The sequence below is a fragment of the Neofelis nebulosa genome, chromosome 5, assembly GCF_028018385.1.
Source record: "Neofelis nebulosa isolate mNeoNeb1 chromosome 5, mNeoNeb1.pri, whole genome shotgun sequence".
NCBI classification, from domain to species: domain Eukaryota; kingdom Metazoa; phylum Chordata; class Mammalia; order Carnivora; family Felidae; genus Neofelis; species Neofelis nebulosa.
This window is the reverse complement of record NC_080786.1, coordinates 73,773,106-73,782,345: the sequence shown is the minus strand read 5'-3', so window position 1 is coordinate 73,782,345 and position 9,240 is coordinate 73,773,106. Positions and strand designations below refer to the sequence as shown.

General features: G+C 35.5%; 1 long non-coding RNA gene across 2 annotated transcripts in view; it reads right to left on the bottom strand.

The window, feature by feature from the left end:
* Window positions 1–1,518: 1,518 nt before the first annotated feature.
* The window catches only part of LOC131512215 (uncharacterized), a 45,334-nt gene continuing 37,612 nt past the window's right edge, over window positions 1,519–9,240 (bottom strand). The window contains exons 3-4 of one of the 2 annotated variants that reach the window (XR_009262026.1): window positions 4,533–4,851; window positions 1,519–4,093 (exon numbers count right to left, since the gene is read on the bottom strand). This is a non-coding gene — a long non-coding RNA (uncharacterized LOC131512215). Of the gene's footprint in view, window positions 4,852–9,240 lie in introns of both variants that reach the window. The other variant, XR_009262025.1, reaches the window with a different exon arrangement.

The following is a 9,240-nucleotide window of genomic DNA, read 5'->3' as shown; positions in this document are numbered from 1 at the left end:
TGGATTTCTCATACTTATTCCTTTTCACTGAATTTTAACTCTCTTTATTTTATTGTTTTTTTTAATGTTTTTATTTTTGAGAGAGACAGAGCATGAGTGGGGGAGGGACAGATAGACAAGGAGACACAGAATCTAAAGCAGGCTCCAGGCTCCGAGCTGTCAGCACAGAGCCCGATGCAGGGCTCGAACCTTGCAAACTGTGAAATCATGACCCGAGCCAAAGTTGGACACCTAACCAACAAAGCCACGGAGGCATCCCTTAACTCTCTTTAAAAGAAATGGTTTTATAACTGGTAAAATGTTTTCATGGCACTTGCAAGGACATTATTTCCTGGATAAGCAAGGCTATAAATCACCTTATTAAAATAGATGATATTCAGCCTCATTTTGTATTATTCTAGAAACTTTATTTTAAATTCACTAATTTTTTATGGTACCCTGTACAATCTCATATGTCTACCTTTTCCTTCCACCTGGAATACGGCCCCATGTCTGTCTGCCATAATCCTACCCATTCCTCAATCCCTATTTTCTCCAATAAGCTTTTCCGGGCTATTCTATATTTTCATAGTTGTTTGTTCATACCTTTACCATAGCTTATTCTGAAGACACATTTGTGTACATGGCAATTCGTCTTTCTTGGATAGTTGGGTCCAAATCTTGAGCTTTTTGGTACTTTCTGGTTCCAATCCCTACTTCCTTTTTTTTTTTTTTTTTAAGATTTTATTTTTAAGCACTCTCAACACTCAACGTGGGGCTTGAACTTACAGCCCTAACATAGAGAGTTGTATGCTCCACCAACTGAGCCAGCCAGGCGCCCCACCAATCCCTACTTTTTCCCAAGACCTAACACAAAATTCCATGATGGCAGGGATTTAGTCTTTTCATCTTAAAAAACTTGGAAGAATGCCTCATACTTTTCACAGAGGTAGTCAGTTATGATTATTCAATGGATAGTAGACACCTAACAATATTCAACGCAAAGGGGACAACTCTTGGCTTCTCTAGTAAATTAAGCCTCACAATTATCAATTGTATCTATCAGCACTCAAATAAATGAGATATATTCACAATACTGAGAAGTAGAGACAAATCTGACATTATAGAAACTAACACTCAAACAGTTGACCAAATTTTTCACTATACATTGTGATTTTCTACTATATGTATATATACTTTTCCATTCACAAGAATATAGAATATTTTTATGCCTGGTTGACTTACTTAAAAATGTCACTAGAAAAAAATTCTTGTCCCTTTTAAAGTAAAGTCTTATTTTGCCAAAATGATATTAACCTGTCCAGACCAATAACAGCTTCAGGGGAGTAAGAGAGAGAGAGAAAGAAAGAAAGAAAGAAAGAAAGAAAGAAAGAAAGAAAGAAAGAAAGAAAGAGGGAGGGAGGAAGGAAGAGAGAAGGAAAGAGAGAAAGAAAGAAAAAGGAAAAAAGGAAGGAAGGTAGGAAGGATACACATTTTTGCTACCGCAGTATATTGGGCAAGGATGACTTAAAAGAAAAATGAGTAATCTCTGATCTTTATTTATGCTTTCCAATGTTTTCCATGGTGCTTCTATGTACTCACATATAAACATGACAACATTTCTTTTCAGATTACTAAAATAATTCGCCTCCTCCTTCATCTTTTCCTTTTACAACATGAGAAGCTTACACAAAAACTATTTGATAGCTTAAATGACTTAAAAAGACTATGAAGACAGCACAGGAGGAAAATTACCGGAATCTATAACATTAAAAGTTAATCCCTCAGGATTGAATTTTGGTTGTCAGAGAAGTGTTGATATTACACTTTGGGGTTCTCCGATTTGTTATAAGTTTAACTGAAGTAAATGTTTTCTTGTGCAAGCATACTGGTTTTGTCGTGAGATTGTGTTAGATAAGCCCCTTAAGGCCCAAGCTGCTCTACATTTTAAAACAAAACTACCTGAAAACTGATGAGTAACATAAGGGGAGGAAGGAAGAGAGGGAAGGAAGGAGAAGAGAGAAGAGAAGACAAGAAGGAAGGGAGGAAGGGGGGAAGGAGGAAAGAAGGAAGGAAGGAAACATGTTTTGGACAGTGGTAGACATTATCAAGACACATGTGACTAAAATAAATGAAATTGGTAATATAATAAGAAACTTAAAAATTGCAAAAGGCATCTAAACAAACATATTAGTGTTAATATGAGAGTTATTTTTTTCATTGCTTAATTTGCAGATTAGTAGACAAGTTTGAATTTGGGGGCCTGAACATCTATCTCCAAATCAAAATGAGCAATCTTCAGTCTAACGTCGTGTTTTAATTGAGGAACCTTAGCATAAGAGAGGTGATAATATATGTCATTATTGATACAAACTCACAAATGTAACATCCAACCAGAACAGTTGCCTTTCCTTTTCTGGACACTTTTTCATTTTATCTAATCCCCAAAAGTCTGACTGGATTTGTCTAGCTGCCAACATAATTCAAGGACAAAAACCTTAACTTAAGTATATATAAAATGACTAATTTAAGTGCATACAATTTAAGAAATAAACAAATAATTTCCACATTAACATCCACACTGACTTCATTACCTAATTAAAACAATGTAATTAAAAACCTAAGAAGAATCACCAAGGCATTAGCCTTTTGTATTTCTTGATTTCTGTTTGTCTAGATAGATTACATCAATAGCAAGTTAACTAAATATTTTATTTATTAAATACTAAATATTTTATTTATTAAATAGATTAGATAGATTACATAGATACATTAAATAGATTTAGATAGATTACATCAATAGCAAGTTAACTAAATATTTTACTTATTAAACACTATTTTATTTATTAAATAATAAATATTTTATTTATTATTTCTAGAGTTTTTGCAAACTTTTTTTTTTTTTTTAATGAAGAGAAAAAACCAAAGAAAAATAAAAGTAGCCCTATACAACGTTGTTTATCCAACTTGCTAAGATGTTACAAATTGCCAGTCTAGAAAAACTAGAAGGGCAGGGACTGGGGAGTCAGGGAATTAGGAATCGGTTGGTAAAAGGGTAGAAACTTTCAGCTATAGAATAAGGTCTGAGGATCTAATGCTTAACACGGTGACTGTAACTGATGACACTATAATGAATAATTGAAATCTGTTAACAGAGTAGAACTTAAAGGTTCTCACCAAAAAGAGAGAAAGAGAAAGAGAGAGAGATGTGATGTAATGTGTTAATTAACTAAATAGGAGGAATAAATTTCATGTGTATGTTTTATCAAATCATCATAATATATACTTTAAATATCTTACAATTTTGTCAATTTATCTCAATGAAGCTGAAAAACAGTAAAACACTTTTAGGGAAACCTCCCTTACAGCACTCTAGAACTTAATCAATGCCATGCTCTCAAATACTTTACAGGCAGAACCTGTTTCTAGAGGTTTATTTGTTGTTATATTCTATTTTGAAACAATGTATGGTTTTCAAGTACATTTTAAAAATTGCAGGCAGTTATTTAATTCATATAGGGCTTTGATCTTTAGAAAATAAGACTTGCAACTCTGAAAGACTATTGAAGTACACACAATAATTCACGACATTTACGTGTAAGTGGATAGAATTTTTTTTAAAATCAGGTCTTTTAACTTCTGTATCTGTGAAATACAGAGCTTTGCTCTTTAATACAAAAATCTTGATTTTCAGGGATACAGAAGACAAAAACTATTTAAATACCTATTGCTACGGGCTAATCAGTTAAAACATTTTGAAGCCATAAAATCTGAGTTGGTATCCCAGTTCTGTCATTTATCAGCTGGATCACAGTGTGCAAGCGACTCAGCATCCTCCTTGGTAAAGTGAGATTAATGTTATTTATTTCATCACATCATTCTAAGGATCAAACAAAATTATGAATTGAGAAGTGTTCTGTCAGCTGTAGGGCATTAAACAAATTTAAGATGTTTCTGAACAATAATTTTATCCAATTGAGAAATGTTGATTTATGCAAGATGTTATTTCTAACAGTGAGTTCACCATCTAAACACAGGTGCCACTTTGGAACCATATATTTAATCAATGGGAAGTAGAGTGTCTTTCTGCTCACCTCTCTGACAGATTCGCAACCTGTAAGAAAAAGATCTACAGTTAGAGTCAGGCTGCATTAGGTGGACAGTGTAATCACCGGGACAATTCTTAATACAAAGAAAGTGGAAACATGAGTCTGAAGAGGGGAAATATCAAAGGCACTCTTCATCAAGAGTGAAACTTTGAAATCCATCTATTTAAGAGTAATCACTATTCTTTTAGTTAAGCTGTTGTCATCTCTAACTTTCCCCGAGTAGAAAATAATCTACACTTCCAACTAAGTTATTCATGGTCCAATTTGTTCTCAGGATACTATAATAGGCTTTGTGAAGATAAGTTTTATAATAGGGATTTAACATAGTGAGAAGGCAAGACACAGAGGCCCGCAAACACAAAGAGTATGTATGTATATAAACTGCTCATGCCCTCCCCCTCTTCTTCCACTCTCCCTTGTCCCTTCTCCCAAAAGGACACTCACCCCTACTTAAAATCTAATTTTTACAAAGGATTCAGACGAAATGCCAGCTCGTCAACTTCACAGTACAATTGGTTTAGCTCCCGCAATGTTGCTTTGGGGCCTTTTTCAACAGGGCTGGGGGAAGGGGGAAACTTTGAGTGAAGCACCCCCGAAAGAAGGAACGCTGGGAAGGGTTTTAGGAAAGAGAAACATTCAAAATCTTCCCCTCTTGGCAGCTCCGTCTTGCTTGATGACCACATTTACATACTGAGTTCACGGGCTAGAACTCTCAAAGAGAACTCTACTTTCCTGGAGAAAATAAAACTTTCAGGGTGGCATCCTGAAAAAAAAAAAAAAAAAAAAGGAGAAAGAAAGAATCACTGATGATTTATATACATTATTTTTATTTTCCAAGCTTTTAATATCTTAAACTTAAACATCATAGTTAATTCAGAGACACTATTAACGTATTGTTTTTTCTTCTTTTGTGCTTTCGCATCTCACCTTCCATAGTTAAAATTTTTAATCTCCTTTGTATCCAAATGGTTATACTGGCTATTTGTTTTACAAAGTTGCAAGGCACTTGGCCTGCAGTGCCGCAGTGCCCGTGTGTCTTCATTCCAGATGGTTGTTGTTTTGTAGGATTCCTAATTTTCCCATTTTAAACATATCAAGGTGCACGCACATAATTTTGTATTTACAATCCTAGAAACTCTCTATCTCCTCATGTATTTTAATAACTAGCTTCCCATTCTGTATATGTTGCATCTCTGCTGTGCCTATTTTGTTGCAAGTCAGTCCCTCTTATCTGCATATTTGTAACAAAGTATTTAAGAGGATAAAGATGTGTGGTTTATTGAGTATTTATATTCAAAAATTTTCTTCCTTTAAAAAATCCTTCAAATCATATAGAAATTATGTAACAATATATGTTTTAAACTTTGCTTTACAAAGAAAGATTTCTTAAGTTGTTTTTTAATGTGCTTTTAATGATTTCTAGCGCTCACACCTCCTTACTTGCTTTCCAAACTGTTTATACTGTCCCCAATAACACTCAGTGGAAAGCTGTCATTCCTGGCTAAATCCTTACTTAGGGTGGATGCTATGCCTCCGTGAGACAGGGTCAGGGGGTCAAAATAGATTTTGGAGGCCACCTGGAGAGTCCAGGCCATGAACTGACTCAAAAAATTTATATCAGAGCCGGAATAGTCCACCTCCCAGGGTCAGATCTGGTCTGACACTCCAACCACAGGCTGGGGCATGCTAGACCGAGCTCAGAGAGAGGCCAGAGCTGTTGACCCTGCTAGCTGACCTCTTCAAACTTCAGGAGAATTTTTTTGGCAGTTACCACGGTGACTGGGTACTCTAAAAGCTTATCCTTCTTACTGAAAGGAGGGGAAAAAATTAGGAAAAAAATATGTTAAAACCTACCTTGCAGAGATGCTTATCACAGTTAAAGTTAAAAAAAAAAATTGAGGGAGTTCTAAATTGCATATGCCTTTGATATTGATTTCTACTGCTCCCCTAAAGAAATTGGAATTTATAAAGTCTTCCAAACACCAAAATTTCACATTTGGAACAGATACTGTTTTTTTTTTTTTTCTTTCCAATAGCTGACAACAATTTGAATAATGCATTAAAATACTTTTTAAACAATGTAATTTACTTGGAATATTTAATATCACTCTGCTTTTCTTTGAGAATAATCAGCTTTGAAATAAGATCCATCATAAATGCTAATCTACTAGGGAAAAATACTGTAACTAAGTACTCATTTTTGCATCAAAAATAAACTCAGTATTTTTTTTCCCTGAGAGAAAAGTGTCCATTTTTGTTTAACTTGAAATAATAAAATTAGGAGAAAAGCAAGGGAGTGTTATCATTATTGTATATTTTATCCTTTACCAAGTGACTTAATAGAAATAATGTGTACATTAAAAACAACATTGTAAAAATATTCTACGTGTAACGAAAGAACACAGGGAGGAAAAAATGCAATGTGTACTTAATTTTAGAGCAATGCCATTTAAGCTAAAAAAGCCATAGAATATTCTTCTATGTTAATATCAAATGCTATCTTGTCCTAAGTTTCCACAATAGAAAGACTTGTAAATTAAAATTTAATTCCCCATGAGGCAAACCTATGCACATTTTAAGACTTTACTGGTTGATTTTTGGTGACAGATTGTAATACAAAATACTTTAAATGGCTCCTCCTGTGACTTGAAATTAGATGACAATTGTAATCATTTATAAGTGTAATATCCATTAATCATAACAATATTTCTTAGAAAAAATACCTATGTACCATACAATGACTTTACATAAAATGAAATCAATGATTCTTAGTGTTGCTACCACTCTGGAACTCCTTTAATTTTCCCATCTACCTTTTACATGACCCAGGTCCTAGATGTCTTGAAAGGGCTTTCTCCAGCATCTGGGTGCTGTGTGTGTGGGGGGGGGGGGGGGGGGGGGAGCACGAGAGCATAAGAACGCATAAATGATCAAGCATGGGTGAGGGGAGAGTGGATTTGCATTTTAAAAAGCAGTGACTATATAACAAAACGATGTCTTTGGTCTAAATATTATTTCTCATCCTGACTCTAAGCCAAGAAAAAAAAAAAATGATGAATTACAGAAATGTAGTAACTGACACTCCAAAAATGAATACTGATTCATTTCAAATTTCAGAGGTGTGTTTTAACCTAATCTTGAATGTTCATTTTGCTGTGACCTATTTTCACCGTTTTGTAATCACCACCAAATTCTTAGAACAGAATGGACATAAAAGCCAAGTATCTGTTAATTAATCTTAATTTTTAAGAAACAAAATATAACTCAGGGTGTAATTTCCTTTTTTGTCTTGTTCTCAAAACAGCCAGTGAAAGGGAAGATCGGAGATGATTTTGCCATGTGATCCAAATGCACTTCACTAAAGCACAGGTCTTTCAACTAAATGGTGTGGTTCTTGCCATTGCAAAGTGGGCAACCAGGTTGGTGAGTCACTACAACTGTGGTGCCAGCTCATTCTCTGTGATGAACTCAGCTTGTCCTTCCCAGTCGGGAACTCTTGGCAAGCTTCCCTAAAGACCCGGAGGCTGGCAAAGCATGAGGAACTATCAAACAGGAAATGAGGTCCTCCTCAGGTTTTGAAAAGAGATGATAGAAGTCTTAAAATGAAGCAAGCCAGACCAGAATCTCCTAAACCACAAGCCTTATCTTGAGTGAAACTATTTCTAAGTTGGATCTGAAAAGGAAACGAAGTTTAAGTGTAAGACAATGATTCATTTGTATGCAAGAAAACAATGCCAAATCTCAGCTTGATTTCCTCCAGTCAAATTTAGGATCTTTTAGGGGGAAAAAAAAAAAGAAACAAAAACCATTTGTCAGTCTTCTGCGTAAACTTTTACTAAAAGAATGATGAAATGGGTATTTTATTCAGTAACTCATAGACCTGGATGTTTTCTGACGTTGAAAAGTCACAAATATTTTAGAGAGCGATAGAGTTTAGGGACTGTGAGGGCCCTAAGAGATGACCTAGTCCCAGCTTTTTACTTTATATGTGTGAAATCTGAAGTGCAGAAACATGAACTGCCTTCCATACAGAGTATTAGTTACATGCCCAGAAGGGAACCTAGATCCTGCTTGGCATTTCTAGCCTGGTGTGTTCTCTATGACAGTAAGTGGCCTCTTCACAGGAGGAATATTTCAAGTCCCCACCAGTAGACATATTCAAAGACTTGGAGACATAGTTATTCTGAGGCCATGGTATAAAATATTTGCAAAACTCATCAACGTTGCACTTTCAGGAAACACCTTAAGGGACCACGTGATCATAAATGCTACAAAATCAGGAGTAAAACAATAAAAGAGTATGTACTGTAGGAAGCTTCAAAGTTCTTAGGAACTTAAGTCTGATGGTAACAGGGGCATGTTGTTAATATTATTCCTCTAGCTGATTGTTTTCATTGATTTGTTATGGCTAATAAGCACTGATTGATTTTCTTTGAATTGGTACAGAGCTAAACTCTGCCAGGTTTGTAATTAATCAATACCAACGAGCAGGGCATTTGGTGTTAGCCCATCTAGGTTTCTGGTGGTATGAAAGAGTCCGTCCAAACAATCACAGGCTAGATAAATACCATGGCTGTCAGTCTGGAAAGGGCTTAATCTGGTCTTCCTTAACATTTCTCTAATTTACTTCAGTTTTAACTTGTATCCATTAGGATCAGTGGATCCTGAAAATTAAACAAATAGAAGCCTATAGAAAAATGTGGAATTCATTGCTGATACCCCAAACTGCCACTTTGCAACTGCGTTCAGTTGTAACATTAACTCTCTGCATTCAGTTGTACCATGTATTTTCAGCACAGCCCCCAAGTTCTCCTTTTAAGTGATCATGGCATTTGTGAGGTCATGATTTCATTCTGAGAATTTGGCTCAGGGCCCCAGAGGAAAAAAGAGTAAGGGATAAAAATTTAAGGTGAGGAGAAAAACTACTGGGTATGCCAAGGAGGCAATGGTTTCATAAGGAAGAGAGCTGGTATTTAGGAAGACAGTTACATGGGATTAAGAGGTGATGGCAATAGGTGTCAGGTGCCCTACTCCCACCTAGAATTTCAAAGAAATGCTGTATCTTTTCCATAGATTCCAAGGGGGGCACCATTTTTGGTACTAATCACATGTTAAAGTTTGGGAGCCATGAATGAAAACCACTCTGAAGTGG